This window comes from Schistocerca gregaria, chromosome 5 (genome assembly GCF_023897955.1).
Source record: "Schistocerca gregaria isolate iqSchGreg1 chromosome 5, iqSchGreg1.2, whole genome shotgun sequence".
Classification (NCBI taxonomy): domain Eukaryota; kingdom Metazoa; phylum Arthropoda; class Insecta; order Orthoptera; family Acrididae; genus Schistocerca; species Schistocerca gregaria.
In genome coordinates, this window is record NC_064924.1 from 664,479,842 (window position 1) to 664,503,161 (window position 23,320).

General features: G+C 44.7%; 1 protein-coding gene and 1 pseudogene across 3 annotated transcripts in view; both read right to left on the minus strand.

Moving 5' to 3' along the window:
- Positions 1-23,320, minus strand: part of LOC126272437 (tensin) — a 2,382,193-nt gene that overhangs the window by 203,158 nt on the left and 2,155,715 nt on the right. The gene's annotated exons all lie outside the window — the stretch shown is intronic.
- On the minus strand, positions 12,000-12,117 carry LOC126274417 (5S ribosomal RNA; annotated as a pseudogene).

Sequence of the window (23,320 nt, forward strand, 5' to 3'; positions counted from 1 at the left end):
TGCAAAGACGTTGAGTTACAGCAGTAAAAATTGTCTGGTTACTTTGTTCGACTTAATAAAAAACGATAACAGAAAAATTAATCTACCGTACAAGTCTCTTTGGATTGAAGAAATACTGCTCCAGTTGCTATTGAAAACTTTTTTATGTCTACTTCCGGTCTCGGAATTTATATTTTGCTATTTGAAGTGGTTCTGAAAGCTGCCACAGAAATGGTAGATTTATAAACATTCTAGGAAACAAGAAAATATGTTACAAATCATACATTTTAAGTGTTATGCATATGTAAGCCTTATTTTCTCATCTTCTGCTGTATACAACGTCGTTTTTATGATAGTTTGCAAAATCACTTGAAAATGGCCTAATACAAAGTCTGAAACCGTTAGTGGACTCAGTAAAGTTCTCTACACCTACAGTAGCGGTTATTCGTTAACCCAACATACAGTTGCAGAATAAGCACGTGACAAAATGTTAAGTTTATTTGATTATCGTATAATATCTTTTTTAAATGTAAGATGTTTTATTTTGATGGCTGCTCGGGAAACGTAACGACACTGACGCAAAATTAAAAAAAAAAAAAACTTCTACGGTGCGTCTGCGAGACGTGCTAGAAATGCTGATCACCAGTATATGGCGGGTCAGAGGACGTAGTACTGCGTGGTAGCTCGCAGTCCATTATTATCAGACAGACTACGGACTCCATAGCTTGAATCTCGGATTTTGCGCTCTGTCTGATAGAATTAGAGCATGTGGCATCTGATCGTTATCCTGCACGTCTGATGGCAATATTATTTTCGTGTAGCCACTTTACTTTTATTCGGGAGGAATGAGATAGTGGATTTAAGTAGCGGAGGTAGAAGGCTTGCGAACGAGATTAACATAGGCTGCTCGATATTTTCATATTACTGCACAGGTTATTGCAGCGAAATTCATAATAACTAATTATCTGTAACTTTATTTCTTTTCACCCACGGTATCTTGCGCCGTCGATGACGGAAAATTATGTTAATATTGAAAAAAAAAATGGAGAAGCTTGTTTCGCAAAATGTCAGTAAGAGAGATACTTACAGTTGAGTCTGCACAGAATTCAGCTGCTGAGATTCCAGTAAACAGCAAAGAATGTTAAGCTTGCGTACTAACGAACAACAGAGCTTACATCTTATCTCGCGAGATACGAAACTACCTGTAAGACTGCCTCCCCGCGACTACATGAAAATAAGTTTGTCGGTCTGCAGCAGCTGACTCATGGCTGAGTCTTGGCTCCGACCAAGTTGCGTCCGTTCCAACTGTTCTGATGCTGCAACAGCGCTTCAATGCCAGATGCAGAACGAGTGAATCTGAACTCACTGTGGCGTTAAAAAAAAATGTTTGCACGAGTATCGTAGGATTGTACTGTACCTGAGAGTGGTTCGTTCTCTCTCTTTCTCTTTCTCTCTCTCTCTCTCTCTCTCTCTCTCTCTCTCTCTCTCACACACACACACACACACACACACACACACACACACACACACACACACACACAGACAGACAGACAGACAGACAGAGACACACACACACACACACACACACACACACACACACACACACAGCGCACTCGTACCTGTATCTGTACCAGTATTGTAAATAAGAAAACATTATTATCGTTACTGTGATACTAACTTAACGTTCTCCATAGATGACTGTCCTAGGGAAAAGTCTGTGAAACGCCTGGCTCTGAGACGATACACTTTTGGTGTTCGAATTAGGCGTCTAGTTGATGACTCTTGTTGTGGAGATGGTATAACCAACTTTTCCCCGACACTAATCACGATTTGCAATCTGCTTCTTTCGCCTCCATGAGTTTTTGTACGAAATTTATGCACTGAAACAAGTGTGGTGTGCGTACTGTAAGACCTTCAGTACACACACCATCAGATTATTTGACTTGTCGCTCCAGCGAAGTAGGCGAGTCTCAGCAAAATGTCTAGTGGTCTTATCGTGGTGTGTTTATCTTCTGCCGTTAGGTCAGACGATAGAAATGCCACTGGCACACTTAGAGTAGCCTATTGGCGGTGACCAACTTTAAACAGAACTTGATTAATTTTTACACACATTTATTAATATAACAACAAGCATAAAAATTACTTCACTTGGTTCTGGATGCTATTTACAATTGGCAATCTGAAATTCCTTTGGTATTGGTGTGTTAATCTTATTCTCACATATATCTGTGATACTTGACAAAAGTGTCTATACCTTTATCTTCATGGCTTTGTACAGGAATATGGTAATCTTATTAGGGGCAGACTGAAACTTGACTATACACTGGTACAGGGTGGTGCAGACAAATGCAGACTGGTACAGAGAAATGTAGACTGGTACAGACTGGTACAGACTAATGCAGACTGACTAATCGGAGGTCTGTACACTCGTTATAATACCTCGCACGTTCATGTATCACTGCGCGAGTGTGATCCGCGACGAGAAAAGGTTCTAGTTAGCAGCAATGTCATTGGCTGCGTTACACATTAATACGCTGATCGGTGGAAGCAGAATTTGGTCCGTCTCTATGGCAGCGCCATCTCGTAGTGCGGAGACGGACGAGCGCTGCGCCTGCGCTGTTGTGCCTAGCTGGGCGCGCTCTAGTGGGAAAGTTGTGTACGCGCTGACTACGAGGAGCTATGTACACAACAACAAGTAACGTCCAAAAAAAAAAAGTCCAAAAACAGCGAAAAATCTTCTGATTACTATCTTTCAGTCTACTCTTAGGCGTTTTCTATCTTTACAACTGGCAGTCGTTCCTACCCACCCCTCCCATGTTTCTGTTATAATCTACGACAACGTTTGACTTTCGCGCGATGCCATTCTTTGAAGTCACTTCTGGAATTGTTTTGTCATGGAACGTGTTGACCGTCACGTAGTCTCTCTTACCTTTCCACTTCATCAACATCTACTTGTTTCTATACGCCGTTACGTTTTTGCCCTCCTCCAGTTTTTCATTTCTCATAAAGTCAGAAAACTCTATTTCTATTTCGCCGTATTATGCCAGCAACGTCCGTGTTCTTATTCGTTAGTTTCTCAAGCAAATCTCGACTAATGTTCCAGTTGTCGAGATAAAACCGAGCAAATCATGAGCAAGCTTCAAAACAATTGGAGGAGTTATTTGCTCTTGAGAACAACGAGCGCGATAAATTGTGTCCTTACCATTATAAGCCGGCCGGAGTGGCCGAGATGTTCTAGGCGCTACAGTCTGGAACTGCGAGACCTCTACGATCGCAGGTTCGAATCCTGCCTCGGGCATGTATGAGTGTGATGTCCTTAGGTTTAAGTAGTTCTAAGTTCTAGGGGACTGATGACCTCAGCAGTTAAGTCCCATAGTGCTGAGAGCCATTTGAACCTTACCATTATAAACAATAGAAAAGCGTTATAAATGGACGAGAACACTTTATTTTGACAGACGAGAGGTACTGTCGTGTGGAGGAGGCATTGACTAACAGCATTACGACACATGTCAGCCTGAAGTTCACATTCGGGAGGAACCATGCGTCTGGCCATCATGATGTAGGTTTTCGGTGATTTCCCTAAATCGCTTTAGGCAAATGCAGGGATGGTCCCTTCGAAAGGGCACGGCCGACTTCCTTCCCCGTCCTTCCCTAATCCGATGGGATGGATGATCTCGCTGTTTGGTCCTCTCCCCCAAATCAGTCCACCAACCAACCATCCTGAAGCTCGTCTTTGCCATTAGCTCAATGCGACAAAAACGTTCGGACGAATATATCCGTCGAACATACTGAGAATGAGCATCTCGTGGAGTCAAGCTCACGTAAAGGATTAACCGCCCTGAAGAGGATCTCTGCAAAGACGGTCGAAGCGTCGTTTTTTATAGCTGTTTTTAGTTTAAATATGGCGTGTCTCGATGGACGAGGATTTGATTTGCGAAACAATTTGGCCGGAGATGTAATTTTCTTAAGTGCTTTGAGCTTTATTAAACTCCACCTTAAATCATCGAGTAAAACTGAAGTGACATCAGGTGTTCCCCACGGAAGCGTCCTGGGACCTCTGCTGTTCCTGATCTATGTAAATGACCTTCGCGACAATCTGCGCAGTTCTTTTAGGTTGTTCGCAGATGATGCTGTAATTTACCGTCTAGTAAGGTAATCCGAAGACCAGTATCAGTTGCAAAGCGATTTAGAAAAGATTGCTGAATTGTGTGGCAGGTGGCAGTTGACGCGAAATAACGAAAAGTGTGACGTGATCCACATGAGTTCCAAAAGAAATCCGTTGGAATTCGATTACTCGATAAATAGTACAATTCTCAAGGCTGTCAATTCAAACAAGTACCTGGGTGTTAAAATTACGAACAACTTCAGTTGGAAAGACCACATAGATAATATTGTGGGGAAGGCGATCCAAAGGTTGCGTTTCATTGGCAGGACACTTAGAAGATGCAACAAGTCCACTAAAGAGCCAGCTTACACTACACTCATTCGTCCTCTGTTAGAATATTGCTGCGCGGTGTGGGATCCTTACCAGGTGGGATTGACGGAGGACATCGAAAGGGTGCAAAAAAAGGGCAGCTCGTTTTGTATTATCACGTAATAGGAGAGAGAGTGTGGCAGATATGATACGCGGGTTGGGGTGGAAGTCATTAAAGCAAAGACGTTTTTCGTCGCGGCGAGGTCTATTTACAAAAATTTCAGTCACCAACTTGCTCTTGCGAATGCGAAAATATTTTGCTGAGCCCAACCTACATAGATAGGAAAGATCATCAAAATAAAATAAGAGAAATCAGAGCTCGAACAGAAAGGTTGAGTTGTTCGTTTTTCCCGCTTGCTGTTCGGGAGTGGAATGGTAGAGAGATAGTATGATTGTGGTTCGATGAACCCTCTGTCAAGCACTTAAATGTGAATTGCAGAGTAATCATGTAGATGTAGATGCAAAACAGACTGCATTTCTTTTTTGCTTGCCCACACGTATTTAGACACAAGTGTGTTCTCTTCTTTAGGTCTATATAATTTATGTGATTGTGTGTGTGTGTGTGTGTGTGTGTGTGTGTATGTGTGTGTGTGTGTGTTTGCTGTGTTTTAGGGCCGCTCTGAGAGAAAACATTGTAGACATATACATAACAGTGAAAACATATCTGGGTGAACAAAGACAAAATGCATTGTGTTTTGCATAAGATGGAGTTTAAGAAACGCCAAATTTAATTCGTAAATACGAAAAAAAATGTCAACATGGGCTTCCAACCCGAGCAAGATAATTTTCTTAAGTGCTGTTTATTCTTCAAGAGCTACCTTCCGAATACCGTAGTTACGAATGGTGGATGCGAAGAGGGTACGCTGTTAAGAGTTTCATATTGCTTGTGTAACGTCGAGGAAGCTTCCACGTTTCGCGCTTCAAGTCTAAAAGCGCCAGCAGATCGAGACTCGGTCGGCGCCGGCTTGGTGCTGGGCACTTGACTGCGTAACAATCTGGCGTGGGGTATTTATAAGCGGGCGCCTGTCGAGAGGAGTGGGGGAGAGAGAAGAGGAAGAGAAGAGGGAGAGAGAGGGGGGGGGGGGCGAGAAGAGAGAACAGACGAGACGAAGAGGCGCAACAGGCGAGAGGCGAGGAGGTGTCGCTGGCGGCCGCTTCAGCCGCCTGGCCACTCGGCTCGCCTGTGTGTAGTGTTTACGTCCCGCCGGAAGACACGTGGCTGCAAACAGATACACCTCCGTGCTGGGGACAGTTTGTTTTCCTGCCCAGTCATTCGTTCGAATCAGAACAGTGTGGCCCGTTTTCATAAGCGTACGTCAGACCTACTGGAATCCTGAGGTGTGCACTACTCTCCTTTCAACAATTACACTGTAGCAAATAATGCAACCAGCCGCAAGGTTTGTGGCCGGATTCAGTATCTCCTACAGCGAAATTTACGAAAACAGCTGCGGTGTTCGCGAGCCAACATGGATAAAATACTCTCCTTTCTTCGGCAGACTGTGCCAGTTGTGCATCTGAGTCACTTGTATGGTCATAATGAGTGTTTATGGAGTGCCCTATGGACTACATGTGGAGAAGAGGAGTTTGTGCCGGCCGGGGTGGACGAGCGGTTCTAGGCGCTACAGTCTGGAAGCGCGCGACCGCAACGGTCGCAGGTTCGAATCCTGCCTCGGGCATGGGTGTGTGTGATGTCCTTACGTTAGGTTTAAGTAGTTCTAAGTTCTAGGAGACTGATGACCTCAGAAGTCCCATAGTGCTCAGAGCCATTTGAACCATTTTTGAGGAGTTTGTGGCCTAACTTGACTAGAAGAAGGGATCGGTTGGTAGGACATGTTCTGAGGCATCAAGAGATCACCAATTTAGTATTGGAGGGCAGCGTGGAAGGATAAATGGTTCAAATGGCTCTGAGCACATGGGACTTAACATCTGAGGTCATCAGTCCCCTAGACTTAGAACTTCTTAAACCTAACTAACCTAAGTACATCACACACATCCATGCCGGAGGCAGGATTCAAACCTGCGACCGTAGCAATCGAGCGGTTCGGGACTGAAGCGCCTAGAACCACTTGACCACTCCGGCCGGCTGGAGAGATAAAATCGTAGAGGGAGACCAAGAGATGAATACACTAAGCAGATTCAGAAGGATGTAGGTTGCAGTAGGTACTTGCAGATGAAGCAGCTTGCACAGGATAGAGTAGCATGGAGAGCTGCATCAAGCCAGTCTCAGGACTGAAGACAACAACAACAACAACAACATGGACTGCACTGTGTGAAATAGCACATTTACGTGCGCGACTTTTTTTTCCCTGGCTGGGATTTGTGAGCTCAGTCGTAATCTGCCTGTGTTTCTCAGTAAGATACGTAGATGTCTTCTCAGCAGACGGAAGAAATCACAATTTAATATTTGCATTGCCGCGCACAGGTTTTCAGTGCAAAACGTATGCAGTGACAAATGGGGTAAGACACAAAATTATACCGTATTACTCTGTAATGTAGCAGTGGAGACCGCGGGTCATCTGTGCCAAAATACTCGAGAAAGGTTCCTAAGCAACCATCGATTTTTTTTCGTTTTTTTGCGGTGTTCGGAGTGACGCTGCAGCCTTACATACTGTAACAATCTGACGTACGGCCTGGTGATCGGCTACTGCGTCTCACAACTGCTGCTCGACTTTCAGGTGAAATAGAATACTTGAAAATTTATTCTTTTGTCAGTATTCGAACAGACTTTCTTCAAGTCTATCGTTATATTACAGAAACAGCTGTGAAGGCGGGTGTTATGAACTTTACTGTTTCGTAAAGCAACGTCAATAACAATCGTCCATAGGCAACGGATGAGAACAAAATAATATAAACGTTGTTAAGAGCAATGAACAGCTATAAAAATACAAATGATTCTGTGGACAGAATGCGAATTCGCGGTCATTTGGACCCAGTTCGAAGAGGGTGTCACAACTGAAGGCAACTGTATTCCGGCCAATGAGTTTCCAAGCGCCGGCCGCGGTGGTCTCGCGGTTCTAGGCGCGCAGTCCGGAACCGTGCGAGTGCTACGGTCGCAGGTTCGAATCCTGCCTCGGGCATGGATGTGTGTGATGTCCTTAGGTTAGTTAGGTTTAAGTAGTTCTAAGTTCTAGGGGACTGATGACCACAGCAGTTGAGTCCCATAGTGCTCAGAGCCATTTGAACCATTTTTTTAGTTTCCAAGCCGGAGAAGTATCTGGAGGCGTCCCGGTCAGCGCTGGGATACCATACGACGCTGTTGTTGTTGTCATCAGTCCTGAGACTGGTTTGATGCAGCTCTCCATGCTACTCTATCCTGTGCAAGCTGCTTCATCTCCCAGTACCTACTGCAACCTACATCCTTCTGAATCTGCTTAGTGTACTCATCTCTCGGTCTCCCTCTACGATTTTTACCCTCCACGCTGCCCTCCAATGCTAAATTTGTGATCCCTTGATGTCTCAAAACATGTCCTACCAACCGATCCCTTCTTCTAGTCAAGTTGTGCCACAAACTTCTCTTCTCCCCAATCCTATTCAATACCTCCTCATTAGTTACGTGATCTATCCACCTTATCTTCAGTATTCTTCTGTAGCACCACATTTCGAAAGCTTCTATTCTCTTCTTGTCCAAACTAGTTATCGTCCATGTTTCACTTCCATACATGGCTACACTCCAAACAAATACTTTCAGAAACGACTTCCTGATACATAAATCTATATTCGATTTTAACAAATTTCTCTTCTTCAGAAACGCTTTCCTTGCCATTGCCAGTCTACATTTTATATCCTCTCTACTTCGACCATCATCAGTTATTTTACTTCCTAAATAGCAAAACTCCTTTACTACTTTAAGTGTCTCATTTCCTAATCTAATTCCCTCAGCATCACCCGATTTAATTTGACTACATTCCATTATCCTCGTTTTGCTTTTGTTAATGTTCATCTTATATCCTCCTTTCAAGACACTGTCCATTCCGTTCAACTGCTCTTCCAAGTCCTTTGCCGTCTCTGACAGAATTACAATGTCATCGGCGAACCTCAAAGTTTTTACTTCGTCTCCATGGACTTTAATACCTACTCCAAATTTTTCTTTTGTTTCCTTTACTGCTTGCTCAATATACAGATTGAATAACATCGGGGAGAGGCTACAACCCTGTCTCACTCCTTTCCCCACCACTGCTTCCCTTTCATGCCCCTCGACTTTTATGACTGCCACCTGGTTTCTGTACAAATTGTAAATAGCCTTCCGCTCCCTGTATTTTACCCCTGCCACCTTTAGAATTTGAAAAAGAGTATTCCAGTCAACATTGTCAAAAGCTTTCTCTAAGTCTACAAATGCTAGAAACGTAGGTTTGCCTTTTCTTAATCTTTCTTCTAAGATAAGTCCCATACGACCCTACAATCGGGAATAGTGGTCTGGGTGCGATTTATTTTCATAGCAGAACTCCCCTGGTTGTCATCCGCGACATCTTTACAGCTCACCCACACGTCGACTATATTCTACGCCCCGTTCTCTTGCCCTTCACGGCAAGCCATCCTGCGCTTACTTTTCAGCAAGATAATGCCCGTTCGCACACGACGAGAGTGGCTCAAATGGTTCAAATGGTTCTGAGCACTATGGGACTTAACATCTTAGGTCATCAGTCCCCTAGAATTTAGAACTAACCTAAGCACATCACCAACACATTCATGCCACAGGCAGGATTCGAACCTGCGACCGCAGCAGTCACGCGGTTCCGGACTGAAGCGCCTAGAACCGCACGGCCACCACGGCCGGCGACGAGAGTGTTACTGCTAATCTTCATGCAACTGAACAGAAATGGGCACGATATCTGTCAGCAGTAGATCCATCAACTCTGTCAATAACGCCACGCCGAATAAGTGCTTGCTTGAAGGCCAGAGGTGGATCAACATATTGACTTGCTCAATTTGTGAAGCTCTTCCTCCAAATCCTTCAATTTTTCTGAAATTGTAATTATTTTGTTGCCAATAGATGTACCTGATATCCAGTGATTTCCGTCTCTTTCGATAAGTCCTTGGCGGTGCGTCGTTTCTTTGTTTTAGAGGGTAATATCGAGTAATATTTGCCCGGATACTTTTGAACGGATAGTGAGGAGTATGTGACAATACGATGCGAAAGTATCGTGTAGGGTGATAATATTTTACACAGGTAAAAGGATAATCTTCATTCCGAGTGGGAATCGAGGACTGTTCCACCTCGCTGTATCACCGCATATCTAGATCTACTCGATTATTCTGCTATTCACAATAAAGTGCCTGGCAGAGGGTTCAATGAATCACCTTCATGCTGTCTTTCTACCGTTCGACTCTCAAACGGCACGCGGGAAAAACGAGCACTTACATTTTTCTGTGCGAGCCCTGATTTCTCTTATTTTATGGTGGTGATCATTTCTCCCTATGTAGGTGGGCGCCAATAGAATGCTTTCGCAATCGGAGGAGAAAACTGGTGATTGAAATTTTGTGAGAAGATCCGGTCGCAACGAAAAACGGCTTTGTTTTAATCGCTGCCACTCCAATTCACGTATCATGTCTGTGACACTATCTCCCCTCTTTAGCGATAATACAAAACGAGCTGCCCTTCTTTGTACTTTTTCGATGTCATCCGTCAGTCCCATCTGATGCGGATCCCACACCGCACGGCAGTACTCCAGAATAGGGCGGACAAGCGTAGTGTAAGCAGTCTCTTTGGTAAACCTGTAGCACGTTCTAAGTGTTCTGCCAGTGAATCGCAGTCTTCGGTTTGCTCTAATCACAATATTATCTATGTGATCTTTCCAATTTAGGTTATTTGTAACTGTAATCCCTAACTATTTAATTGAATTTACAGCCCTCTGATTTGTGTGACTTATCGCGTAATCGAAATTTAGCTGATTTCTTTTAGTATTCATGTGAATAACTTCACACTTTTCTTTATTTAGGGTCAATTGACACTTTTCAAACCATACAGATATCTTATCTAAGTCATTTTACAGTCATTTTTGATCATCTAATGACGTTGCAAGACGGTAAATGACAGCAACATCTGTAAACAATCTAAGACGGCTACTCAGATTGCCTCCTATGTCGTTAATATAGATCAGGGACAATAGAGGGCCTATAACACTTCCTTGAGGAACGCCGGATATTACATCTGTTTTAGCGATGACTTTCCGTCTATTACTACGGACTGTGACCTTTCTGTCAGGAAATCACGGATCCATTCGCACCACTGAGGCGATACTCCGTAGGGACAACCTTCCGAATCGGTTCTCGCTCGTCGCAGTCACGAAGAGATTCCACTTGTAGGGCGTGGGTAGGACGGCGCGCGCCAGCTGCCGGGTGAGTGACGTAACGGGAGAGGCGACCCTTGAACCGCCTGATGAAACTCGATGCGCGGAGATCGCCGCAAGACCAGAATGTTAAAGCCAGACCCGGAGGCTCCCGGCGGGTTAAGCGGGACTCGTAATGAAACAATTAGGGTCGGGCGCCGTTCGCTGCGGCCTGTGTTTGGTGGCGCGAGTAGCCTAGCGCCGCATCCCGACCAGTTTGTGCGCCGGCCGTGTAATGGGACGCCGGCAGGAAGGCCGCTCCAGCTGGAACTGGAGGCGCGGTCTGGAGCGCTCTCTCTCCTCCAGCCCGGAATCACATTCCGTGGCGGCGCGAGGGTAACGCATCCGGAAGGACGCGACGAGGGGGCAGGGGAAGAAAGGGGCGCAGAGGTGGGCGATAAGTTTACAAATGTATCGCATTTCTCCGAGATCACGGACACCAGGCCCGTTGTCATGGGAACGCCGCCGAACAATGGACGTTGTCGGCCCTTAAACGGGGGTCCCAGTAGCAACAAAAGGGGAACTGATAGGCGAGCGGCTGTTTTGTTAGAAACGTTTAGAGAACCAGGAAAGGCAGCGAGGGGTGGGGAAGTGAAGCTACCGAAGCAGGTACCGCACTCCATCACAATAGGACAAAGAACTTTTCTATTTTTCTTCATTTATATTCGCTGTAGCCCAGTCAACTCACGTGCAATAAGAGAAGAATACTGTTTCTAGTAGCAACTGGTGAGAGAAATCTCGTACTACGCGCCGGCGCCACTGATTCGAGAGTATTATTCTAGTGTTTTCAGTCCTTTTCAAGTAGACCTCGAACGAATTCAGAGACGCACTGCCGGGATCATGACAGGCAGGTAGAGATCAAATAAAAATGTAGCAGCAGTTTTCGGAGAAGTTAAATGGGAATGCTTCCTGAATCTCGCGTAGGGATCATGAGAATAAATAAGAGATAAATGGGTACAAAAGGGTGCATTTAGAAAGCCATTTCTCCCCTCAGTACGCAAGTGGAATAGGAGAAAAAAGCACTCAGTCTTCAGGCCACGAGTGGCCTACCGGGACCATCCGACCGCCGTGTCATCCTCTGTGGAGGATGCGGATAGGAGGGGGGTGGGGTCAGCACACCGCTCTGCCGGTCGTTATGGTGCTATTCTTAACCGAAGCCGGTACTACTCGGTCGAGTAGCTCCTCAATTGGCATCACGAGGCTGAGTGCACCCCGAGAAATGGCAACAGCGCATGGCGGCCCGGGTGGTCACCCATCCAAGTGCCGACCACGCCCGACAGCGCTTAACTTCGGTGATCTCACGGGAGCCGGTGTAACCACTGCGGCAAGGCCGTTGCCAAGTGGAATAGGAAAGAAAACAGATTACGATCTAAGACTAAAAAACGAAGTACCACGAAGGAATTGTTCACAATTCGGTATTCACACGTGTGTCGATGGCAAACGGAAAGTTGTAAACTTGGGCGACCGACGGATGAATGTGACGCTGCAGGGCAATTCCACCGCCCAGCTCGCAACGATTGTAAACACGGGAGGTGTCGATATCAGGACATAAAATCTTCGCGAATTTCATTCCGTGTACACAGGAGGACGATAACTACGTCTCGCAGACACGACAGTGAGCAATATAAGCAAATGTTAGCATTTGAAATGGCTCTGAGTACTATGGAACTTAACATCTGAGGTCATCAGTGCCCCAGACTTAGAACTAATTAAACCTAACTAACCTAAGGACATCACACACGTCCATGCCCGAGGCAGGATTCGAACCTGCGACCGTAGCAGCAGCGCGGTTCCGGACTGAAGCGCCTAGAACCGGTCGGTCACAATAGTCGGCTTTAGCATATGAGAGTGGACGTGTAGAGGTGGGCTCAAAGAAGCCAGCTGGAGTAGTCGGCGAATCGCTCGACATTTGAATGGGAACTATCCCACTATTCGACGACGTTGGTAGGAATGGCTGAACCATGGCCGAACACAGCTTCTACTTACAGAGGCGACATTAGAAGAGGGCCGAGCAGTCGTCAGAGAGGCATTCAGAGCCCCGAATTCATCACTATCACTGATCCGACGAGCAACTGGTACTTCAGTGACCACAAGGACCATTAATCAGCTGCTCACAGAAAGGGGACTCTCGCGTTGCACCTTGCGCCGGCTACGATACACATCTCAACATAAAACGCCCGTTTGTGGTAGTGTCGGGCACATTGGGCCTGGACTCTCACTGACTGTAGTTGTATTGTGTACACTGATGAGTCGTGCTTCCAACTGAGCCCCAATAACCAGGGAAGACGTGTTGGGAGACGTCCGGGGCAGCGATGGGATTCCTACCTGACTACCTGTCGCCCGCCATACGGCCCTATAACGAGGACTGATAGACCGCGATGCCATTTCACTTCGTACCACCACCACTTTGGTTGTCATCAGCTGCATCCTTACAACCGAGCCGTATGTCGACGACATTCTACGCCTCGTTTCGCTGCCGTTAATGGCAAGCCATCCTGGGGTTATTTTTAAGTAAGATAATGCCCGACTGTTGACTGGAATACTCTCTTTCAAATTCTAAAGGTGGCAGGGGTAAAATACAGGGAGCGAAAGGCTATTTACAATTTGTACAGAAACCAGATGGCAAGTATAAAAGTCGAGGGGCATGAAAGGGAAGCAGTGGTTGGGAAGGGAGTAAGACAGGGTTGCAGCCTCTCCTCGATGTTATTCAATCTGTATATTGAGCAAGCAGTAAAGGAAACAAAAGAAAAGTTCGGAGTAGGTATTAAAATCCATGGAGAAGAAATAAAAACTTTGAGGTTCGCCGATGACATTGTAATTGTGTCAGAGACAGCAAAGGACTTGGAAGAGCAGTTGAACGGAATGGACAGTGTCTTGAAAGAAGGATATAAGATGAACATCAACAAAAGCAAAACGAGAATAATGGAATGTAGTGGAATTAAGTCGGGTGATGCTGCGGGAATTAGATTAGGAAACGAGACACTTAAAGTAGCAAAGGAATTTTGCTATTTGGGGAGCAAAATAACTGATGATGGTCGAAGTAGAGAGGATATAAAACGTAGACTGGCAATGGCAAGGGAAGCGTTTCTGAAGAAGAGAAATTTGTTAAGGTCGAGTATAGATTTAAGTGTCAGGAAGTCATTTCTGAAAGTATTTTTATGGAGTGTAGTTATGTATGGAAGTGAAACATGGACGATAAATAGTTTGGACAAGAAGAGAATAGAAGCTTTCGAAATGAGGTGCTACAGAAGAATGCAGAAGATTAGATGGATAGATCACGTAACTAATGAGGAAGTATTGAATAGGATTGAGGAGAAGAGAAGTTTGTGGCACAACTTGACCAGAAGAAGGGATCGGTTGGTAGGACTTGTTCTGAGGCATCGAGGGATCACCAATTTAGTATTGGAGGGGAGCGTGGAGGGTAAAAATCGTAGAGGTAAACCAAAAGATGAATACACTAAGCAAATTCAGAAGGATGTAGGTTACAGTAGGTACTGGGAGATGAATAAGCTTGCACAGGATAGAGTAGCATGAAGAGCTGCATCAAACCAGTCTCAGGACTGAAGACAACAACAACAACAACAATGACCGACCACACACGGCGAGATTTTCTACTGCTTATCTTCGTGCTTGCCAATACCTACCTTGGCCAGCAACGTCACGGATCTCCCCCCCCCCCACCCCCCCCCACCTCCCCCGAACTGAGAACGTTCGGAGAAATATGGGCAGGGCCCTATAACCAGCTCGGGATTTTGACCATATAACGTGAAAACTGGACGAATTTGACACGTTATGCCTCACGAGAACATCCAACAACTCTCATCAACCAATGCCAACCGATTAACTGCTTGGATAAGAGCCAGAGGTGAACCAATACGTTATTGACTTGCTCGATTTGTGAAGCTCTTTTTCTTGAACAAACCATCCAATTTTCATCAATTTGTCTGTATATGCATATCACATCTACCGATTTCCGTCCCATTCAGATAAATGCCGGCCGGGGTGGCCCAGCGGTTCTATGCGCTTCAGTCTGCAACCGCGCTGCTGCTACGGTCGCAGGTTCGAATCCTGCCTCGGGCATGGATGTGTGTGATGTCCTTAGGTTAGTTAGGTTTAGTAGTTCTAAGTTCTAGGGGACTGATGACCTCAGATGTTAAGTCCCATAGTGCTCAGAGCCATTTGAACAATTTTTTTTTTGGGATAATTACTTCGTGGTAGGTTTTTCTATATTTTCTTTCTTTTTTTCTTGGAGATCGTATATTGGAAAAGTTTACCGTCCGCTATTGCAGTGTTTAACGGCTTGCGGAGTATGTATATAGATGTAGCCGTAGATGTAAGTATTGAGTCTTACAAATAATGTTTGCAGGAGTCCGTTTGGAACTGGCGGGTAATTACCAGATCACAGAATAGTGTTTGCCTTTACGAGTTTTCTCATGTTGTTGTCTTAAAAAGGTGTCCAAATTCAGTCTCTAGATATACTTTATTTGCATATGACAGATTTAGGGCCAGCTGCCCATTTTCACATCATTTGTTACAGTTAGAGAGGAATCTGTCGAATGGAACTGACAGTTGACTTTAATAGTCCTAGGTTATGACGGTGACCTCTCAGCTCCAGTCGACAGATTCCTTTGTAATTGTAACAAATGATCTGAAGTTGGGCAGATGTCCCGAAACCGGTCTTATGGATTTATAGGAAAGCTATCCAGACTCTGAATTTGGAGACTTTTTACAAAGATAAATGATGGTAAACAGTCAAATGAAATACTTCTAACCTGCAATAAGGCCCCGAAAGCACGGGTCTCTCTACATCCACATGGATACTCTGCAAATCACATTTCAGTGCCTGGCAGAGGGTTCACCGAACCACATTCGCAATACTCTATTATTCTAATCTCGTATAGCCCGCGGAAAGAACGAACACCTATAGCTTTCCGTACGAGCTCTGATTTCCCTTATTTTATCGTGGTGATCGTTTCTCCCTACGTAGGTCGGTTTCAACAAAATATTTTCACATTAGGAGGAGAAAGTTGGGGATTGGAATTCCGTGAGAACATTCCGTCGCACCGAAAACGCCTTTCTTTTAATGACGTCCAGCCCACTCTCCCATATTTCGCGATAATACAAAACGTGTTGCTCTTCTTTGAACTTTTTCGATGTACTCCGTCAGTCCTATCTGGTAAGGATCCCACACCGCGCAGCAGTATTCTAAACGAGGACGGATAAGCGTAGAGTAGGCAGTCTCCTTAGCAGGTCTGTTACATTTTCTAAGTCTCCTGCCAATAAAGCTTAGTCTTTGGTAAGTCTCCCCCACAACATTTTATATGCGTTCCTTCCAATTTAAGTTGTTCGTAATTGTAATTCCTGGGTATTCAGCTGAATTTAGATTAGACTGATTTATCGTGTAACCGAAGTTTAACACGTTCTTTTTAGTACTCATGTGGATGACCTCACACTTTTCGTTATTTAGGGTCAATTGCCAATTTTCACACAATTCACATATCTTTTCTAAATCGTTTTGTAATTTGTTTTCATCTTCTTATGACTTTATTAGTCGATAAACGACAGCGTCATGTGCAAACAACCTAAGACACCACAAGCGACATCTAATCAAGCTGCGGTCCTCAGTTGTGCGACTGGATTCGTGCTTTCTTGTCAGGAAGGTCACAGTTCGTAGTAATAGACGGCAAATCATCGAGTAAAACTTAAGTGATACCAGGTGTTCCCCAGGGAAGCGTCCTGGGACCTCTGATGTTCCCGATCTATATAAATGACCTAGGTAACAATCTGAGCAGTTCTCTTAGGTTGTTCGCAGATGATGCTGTAATTTACCGTCTAATATGGTCATCCGAAGACCAGTATAAGTTGCAAAGCGATTTAGAAAAGATTGCTGTATGGTGTGGCAGGAAAAGTGTGAGGCGATCCACATGAGTTCCAAAACCAATCCGTTGGAATTCGATTACTCGATAAATTGTACAGTTCTCAAGGCTAAGTACCTGGGTGTTAAAATTACGATCAACTTCAGTTGGAAAGACCACACAGATAATATTGTGGGGAAGGCGAGCCAAAGGTTGAATTTCATTGGCAGGACACTTAGAAGATGCAACAAGTCCACTAAAGAGACAGCTTACACTACACTCGTTCGTCCTCTGTTAGAATATTGCTGCGCGGTGTGGGATCCTTACCAGGTGGGATTGACGGAGGACATCGAGAGGGTGCAAAGAAGGGCAGCTCGTTTTGTATTATCGCGTTATAGGGGAGAGAGTGTGGCAGATATGGTAAGCGAGTTGGGATGGAAGTCATTACAGCAAAGACGTTTTTCGTCGCGGCGAGATCTATTTACGAAATTTCAGTCACCAACTTTAATGCGAAAATATTTTGTTGAGCCCAACCTACATAGGTAGGAATGAACATCAAAATAAAATACGAGAAATCAGAGCTCGTACAGAAAGGTTTAGGTGTTCGTTTTACCCGCGCGCTGTTCGGGAGTAGAATGGTAGAGAGATAGTATGATTGTGGTTTCTATGAACCCTCTGCCGAGCACTTAAATGTGAATTGCAGAGTAATCATGTAGATGTAGATGTGGACGGCTTCTCAGACTGTCTGCCAAATCGTTTATATAGGTAAGGAAAAGCAAAGGGCCTATAACACTACCTTGGGGAACGCCAGAAATCACTTCTGTTTTGCTGGCTGTCTTTCCTTAGTTACTACGAACTGTGGCCTCTCTGAAAGGAAATCACAAGTCCAGTCACATGACTTTTGACGATATTCCATAAGCACGCAGTTGATACCAAAATACTCAGAAAACGTCCCTGAACAACGCAGACGTTTTGTTGCCGGCGTTCGTGGCCTCGCTGCATACGTAGACGCCTAGGCGGCTAACGCGGATGAACCCCGAGAGTCACAGTGGGATTGGCGGTGACCTGACTTCTCTCTCCAGGGAATGTCCGCGTTCCAGCAGGAGCCGCTCCAGCGTCCTCGGTCCACTTAAGGACACGCGGGAAGACGCGGGGCTAGGCTGCAGGACCCCGCCTTCTCGGAAGACCGTCCGCTCGGTCGACGAACCCAAACAAACCGGAGGTCGCCACCAACCGACCCTCTCGCTCGCTGGACGGCGTCGCTCGCCTTTTTTCTGCCACCGTGACGGCGCTGGACAGACGCGTTCTTGTCCACGTTTGCCTTTTTCTGTCCGTCGCGGGTGGACTGTAGGAAGCAAAGCTTACGTTTTGAACTTCACCACCGCCCAAAAGAGGCTTCTTTACCAAAACAGATTAAGCACAGTTTACTGACAAATCAGCGTCTACGTACATCAGTTAACTAACATTTAGACATGATTTTCCACGTCATCATGAACGTGTGAATTTTCGTTCCACTAAAATTAATGAGCATCCACAGCAGTATTGTTGTTGTTGCTGTGCTCTTCAGTCCTGGGACTGGTTTGATGCAGCTCTCCATGCTACTCTATCCTGTGCAAGCTTGTTCATCTCCCAGTACCTACTGCAACCTACATCCTTCTGAATCTGTTTAGTGTAGTCATCTCTTGGTCTCCCTCTACGATTTTTACCCTCCACGCTCCCCTTCAATACTAAATTGGTGATCCCCCCATGTCTCAGACCATGTCCTACCAACCGATCCCTTCTTCTAGTGAAGTTGTGCCACAAGCTCCTCCTCTCCCCAATTCTATTCAATACCTCCTCATTAGTTATGTGATCTACCCGTCTAATCTTCAGCATTCTTCTGTAGCACCTCATTTCGAAAGCTTCTATTCTCTTCTTGTCCAAACTATTTATCGTCCACGTTTCACTTCCCTACACGGCTACACTCCATACAAATACTTTCAGAAACGATTACCTGACACTTAAATCTATACTCGATGTTAACAAATTTCTCTTCTTCAGAAACGCTTTCCTTGCCATTGCCAGTCGACATTTTATATCCTCTCTACTTCGACCATCACCAGTTATTTTGCTCCCCAAATAGCAAAACTCCTTAACTGCTTTAAGTGTCTCATTTCCTAATCTAATTCCCTCAGCAGCACCCGACTTAATTCGACTACATTCCATTATCCTCGTTTTGCTTTTGTTGATGTTCATCTTATATCCTCCTTTCAAGACACTATCCATTCCATTCAACTGCTCTTCCAAGTCCTTTGCTGTCTCTGACAGAATTACGATGTCATCGGCGAACCTCAAAGTTTTTATTTTTTCTCCATGGGTTTTAATACCTACCCCGAATTTTTCTTTTGTTTCCCTAACTGCTTGCTCAATATACAGATTGAATAACATCGGGGAGAGGCTACAACCCTGTCTTGCTCCCTTCCCAACAACTGCTTCCCTTTCATGTCCCTCGACTCTTATAACTGCCATCTGGTTTCTGTACAAATTGTAAATAGCCTTTCGCTCCCTGTATTTTACCCCTGCCACCTGCAGAATTTGAAAGAGAGTATTCCAGTCAACATTGTTAGAAGCTTTCTCTAAGTCTACAAATGCTAGAAACGTAGGTTTGCCTTTCCTTAATCTTTCTTCTAAGCTAAGTCGTAAGGTCAGTATTGTCTCGCGTGTTCCATCATTTCTACGGAATCCAAACTGATCTTCCCCGAGGTCGGCTTCTACCAGGTTTTCCATTCGTCTGTAAAGAACTCGCGTTATTATGTTGTAGCTGTGACTTATTAAACTGATAGTTCGGTAATTTTCATATCTGTCAACACCTGCTTTCTTTGGGACTGGAATTATTATATTCTTCTTGAAGTCTGAGGGTATTTCGCCTGTCTCATACATACATACATACAGCAGTATTAACACACATTAATTGTGTCTTGACACAATGAGGTTCGTAGAACACCATCAGATGACACAATAAATCTAAGTAAATACAGGCGAAGAGGTTTTTATTAATCATTAACATTTGTGTCAATCAGCTATGGTGGTCGACATGACGAAAAAAAAAAAGAACTGTCATCCTTATCGGATTCGTTTCTGTTGGGCACTTCATTATGCCTAAAGACTACTTCTCTTTTGGCAGGTTTGTAATTTAGTGGCCCTTTCAATGGCTAATTCATGTATTCTACTTCTCTGCGCTCTATTTCTCACTTTCTGACGTGCTCATTAGTCGGACTGCAATCGTTTTGTCGTTCGTCATTACAGGGAAGAATGGTGTTTCGCCATTACGGTAGAGTATAATAATGACACACACCAGCTTCAATTCACATCTAGATCTGCATGGATACTATACAAATTACACTTAAGTGCCTGCCAGAAGGTTCATCGCACTATCTTCACAACAATTATCTACTATTCCAATCTCTTACAGAGCGCGGAAAAGACGAACACGTACATTTTATGAAGAGCGGTTTTTCTTTCGTACTCTGTGCTGGAACTTATTCACTTTGCAATCAATTTTTCTAAATTATGATTTAAAAGACGAAAATCATGTAGCTTACTCTCTGAAAGCATGCATGACGTATTTTTTTCGTTTCGGCTCATTTTTCTTGTTCTGGTGCTTTTTTATTATGATTCTTGAAAGCTCCGCAGCGTGAACGTCACATTTGTATGTCAGCCATCCTGGAGAACCTTGTAGGCAGGAGAAGGATTCCACAATCTAATCTGGCAGGTCTTGAAATTTCGACCCAAGGGTGCAGGCAACATTTTGTCTTCGCGTCTCCACCAGAACATTAATGGGTGGAGAGCTTAAAAGCGGACGCTGGAGGACTCTTGGATTCTCGAGTTCCAGTTTTGTTGACGTGGTGTGGAGGATACGACAGGTAGAGGAGAGCAGCAGTGGTCCCCGCGATGTGAGGAAACTAATGTTGTCAGGAGAAAAGCCAAAGAATAAAAAAAAAAGGCTCTGAGCACTATGGGACTTAACATCTGAGGTCATCAGTTCCAAGAACTTAGAACTACTTAAACCTAAGGACACCACACATATCCATGTCCGAGGCAGGAGTCGAACTTGCCACCGTAGCGGTCGCGTGGTTCCAGATTGAAGCGCCTAGAACCGCTCGGCCACTACGGCCGGCATACGTTGCCACAGAATAGTACTACTCCAACCCAAGTCTAGAACTGCCCGCAAGTGGCTGGAGGAGCTTGATCGACAGTTCATATTACTTCTATCGTCTCTAAATCCCGCAGATATTAATACCATTAAACACTGTAACGATTCCATCTTTCTGACGAGCTACAAAATTACATCAAATAAAGTAGTCATTAAGTTTCTTTGCGTCCCTGGGACGGTTCTCACCAGCGGCTACTAAAACACAGAACAGAGGTAATTAAATACGAGAAAAGTAAAGCAAACGTTTGGAAGAGAGAAATTGTAGCTTAAGGTAGACAAATCTGCCTGAGAGAAGTAAAGGAGAATTTAAGACAAGTAAATACCAAAAAGTAATACAGAAATAGACAGAAAGGGGGATGGTCGCACTGTGTTTGACCTGTCGCTTCTTAAGGAGGACTGTCCTAGCAGAGCGTGCCATCTGTCCAGGGTCCGCTGTGTCTTGTGATAAAGTTCACTTCTCGCGAAGACTTGGTATATATGTTGAAATTCGTTCCTGCCCACAAAACTTAAGACACATTTATGTTTCTGTGACAATAGCCTTCTTGGAACATAGTTACTATGAGTCGTGTTTTTCATCCACACGCGTATTAGAAGTGGTGATATTTGGAATGCCATGCTGACGCTTTTGTAAAGGCGTTAGTAAAAAGGCTATAATAAACTTTAAAGCACGCAATCATTTGTTTCACTGAAGTGCTCACGGCCATAATACGAATTTTCGGCCAAGTTTCTTTTGTTGCATGCCGGCTGATGCATGCAGGGACTAATATAGATAAAAGCAGATCTACTAACAACTCTAGGGTTTACAACAATTGCTCCATCATATTGACTGGCCGTCGTATTCTGCCCGCATCTCGTGGTCGTGCGGTAGCGTTCTCGCTTCCCGCGCCCGGGTTCGATTCCCGGCGGGTCAGGGATTTTCTCTGCCTCGTGATGGCTGGGTGTCGTGTGTTGTCCTTAGGTTTGTTAGGTTTAAGTAGTTCTAAGTTCTAGGGGACTGATGACCTCAGATGTTAAGTCGCATAGTGCTCAGAGCCATTTGAACCATTTTTCGTCGTATTCTCTGTGTCGATGCGCAACCACGAATAGCTGTCCGACATACAATACCCGCGGGGCTCTTACTTAATCACTTTCATCTCGGTTGTCTACAGTGCATGTGTGCTGTAAACTATTTTCAAACTCGATGTTGGCAAGTTGCCATTATAATGTGTGGCCATTTATGAGCAGAACAGGGCCGGCATAGTTTGGCAAAATAACCGTCATTCACATAAATGTGAAAAGCATCTTTTGTCAGAGCATTAGGTGGACACCCATTGGCTTGCGACAGAGGGTGAAATGATCTTTTCGTGAGTTCTTCGGAGCTTCCATTGCATCGCGCGGAATCACAAAGGCAGCCGTAATCCGAATCCATGGGTTCTTGTCGATGTGTAACGCAGGAGACAGATTTCGCTATGTACTGCTCCATGGAATTAATTGGAAATTAAATTAATTCTCTGCATTGATACACTACTAGATTGATATAAACAAGGGCCGCCCGCCTCGCTTTGGCCCGCAGGACAGAATTAAATCTCACTAATGAAACGCCAATATCAAAGCCCTATAGCAGTCCTACTACGAGAGGAGTCAAACTGGGATATGGGCGTCAAAGCCGCGTGTACCACCCTTATATTTAGTTTCCTTGTCGGCACACTCCACTTGTAAACTTACACACTTATCCTACCGTTCGACAGATTGATAAAAGCCTACAGCATAGAATTCTTGTGGCAGCGTTCACATCTAACGCAGTGACCTTTGGGATATACCAAATTTATTTGGTTCATTAACTTGCTGCAACCCACAAGACCGATGTATTCTGGGGGGTAGCGAAACATCCCTAGACAAGGAAACGATTTGCCATCGCTGGATGACCAGAGCGGTCAGGATGCTATTTATCTTGTCCTTTGCTCAATTCCTGTATCCAGCTGAAAGAAATTTCCGTACAGTACACTTGTAACCATATACAGAATGAATATCGCTATGGATATGCTCTACGGACAATCTCTCGACTCGCAGAAATCGCGTTGCTCTAGTCGGGTATACATTCACAGCACATTTACTTTCTTGGTCTGACTGCAGATCAATAATCATTGGCCGTGGAATACTGTGCATCGGCTGCCTTCAATCCGACGTGTGCTGCCACATTCTAGATACGTGCAGGCGCTAAATTTGAAACGATATGCTGTATTCTGGCGTTTGCGACTTATTTAGTGACTCACTCCCGTGCTTTCAGAAAAGAATGCGAAACCCTACCACTGGACTGGAATATGTACACCGCCAACAGATCAATGCATCGCCTCCAACTCGTTAGTAGCAACTCACGCCGTTAATCAGGAACACAGGTCAAAATCAGTAAGGAAAAATCAAATAATGCAAAATCCAGGAAGGAATGTACCAGTATTATGAGAAGTATAGTTGCTACTCGCCATATGCGGAGATGCTGAGTCGCAGGCAGGCACAA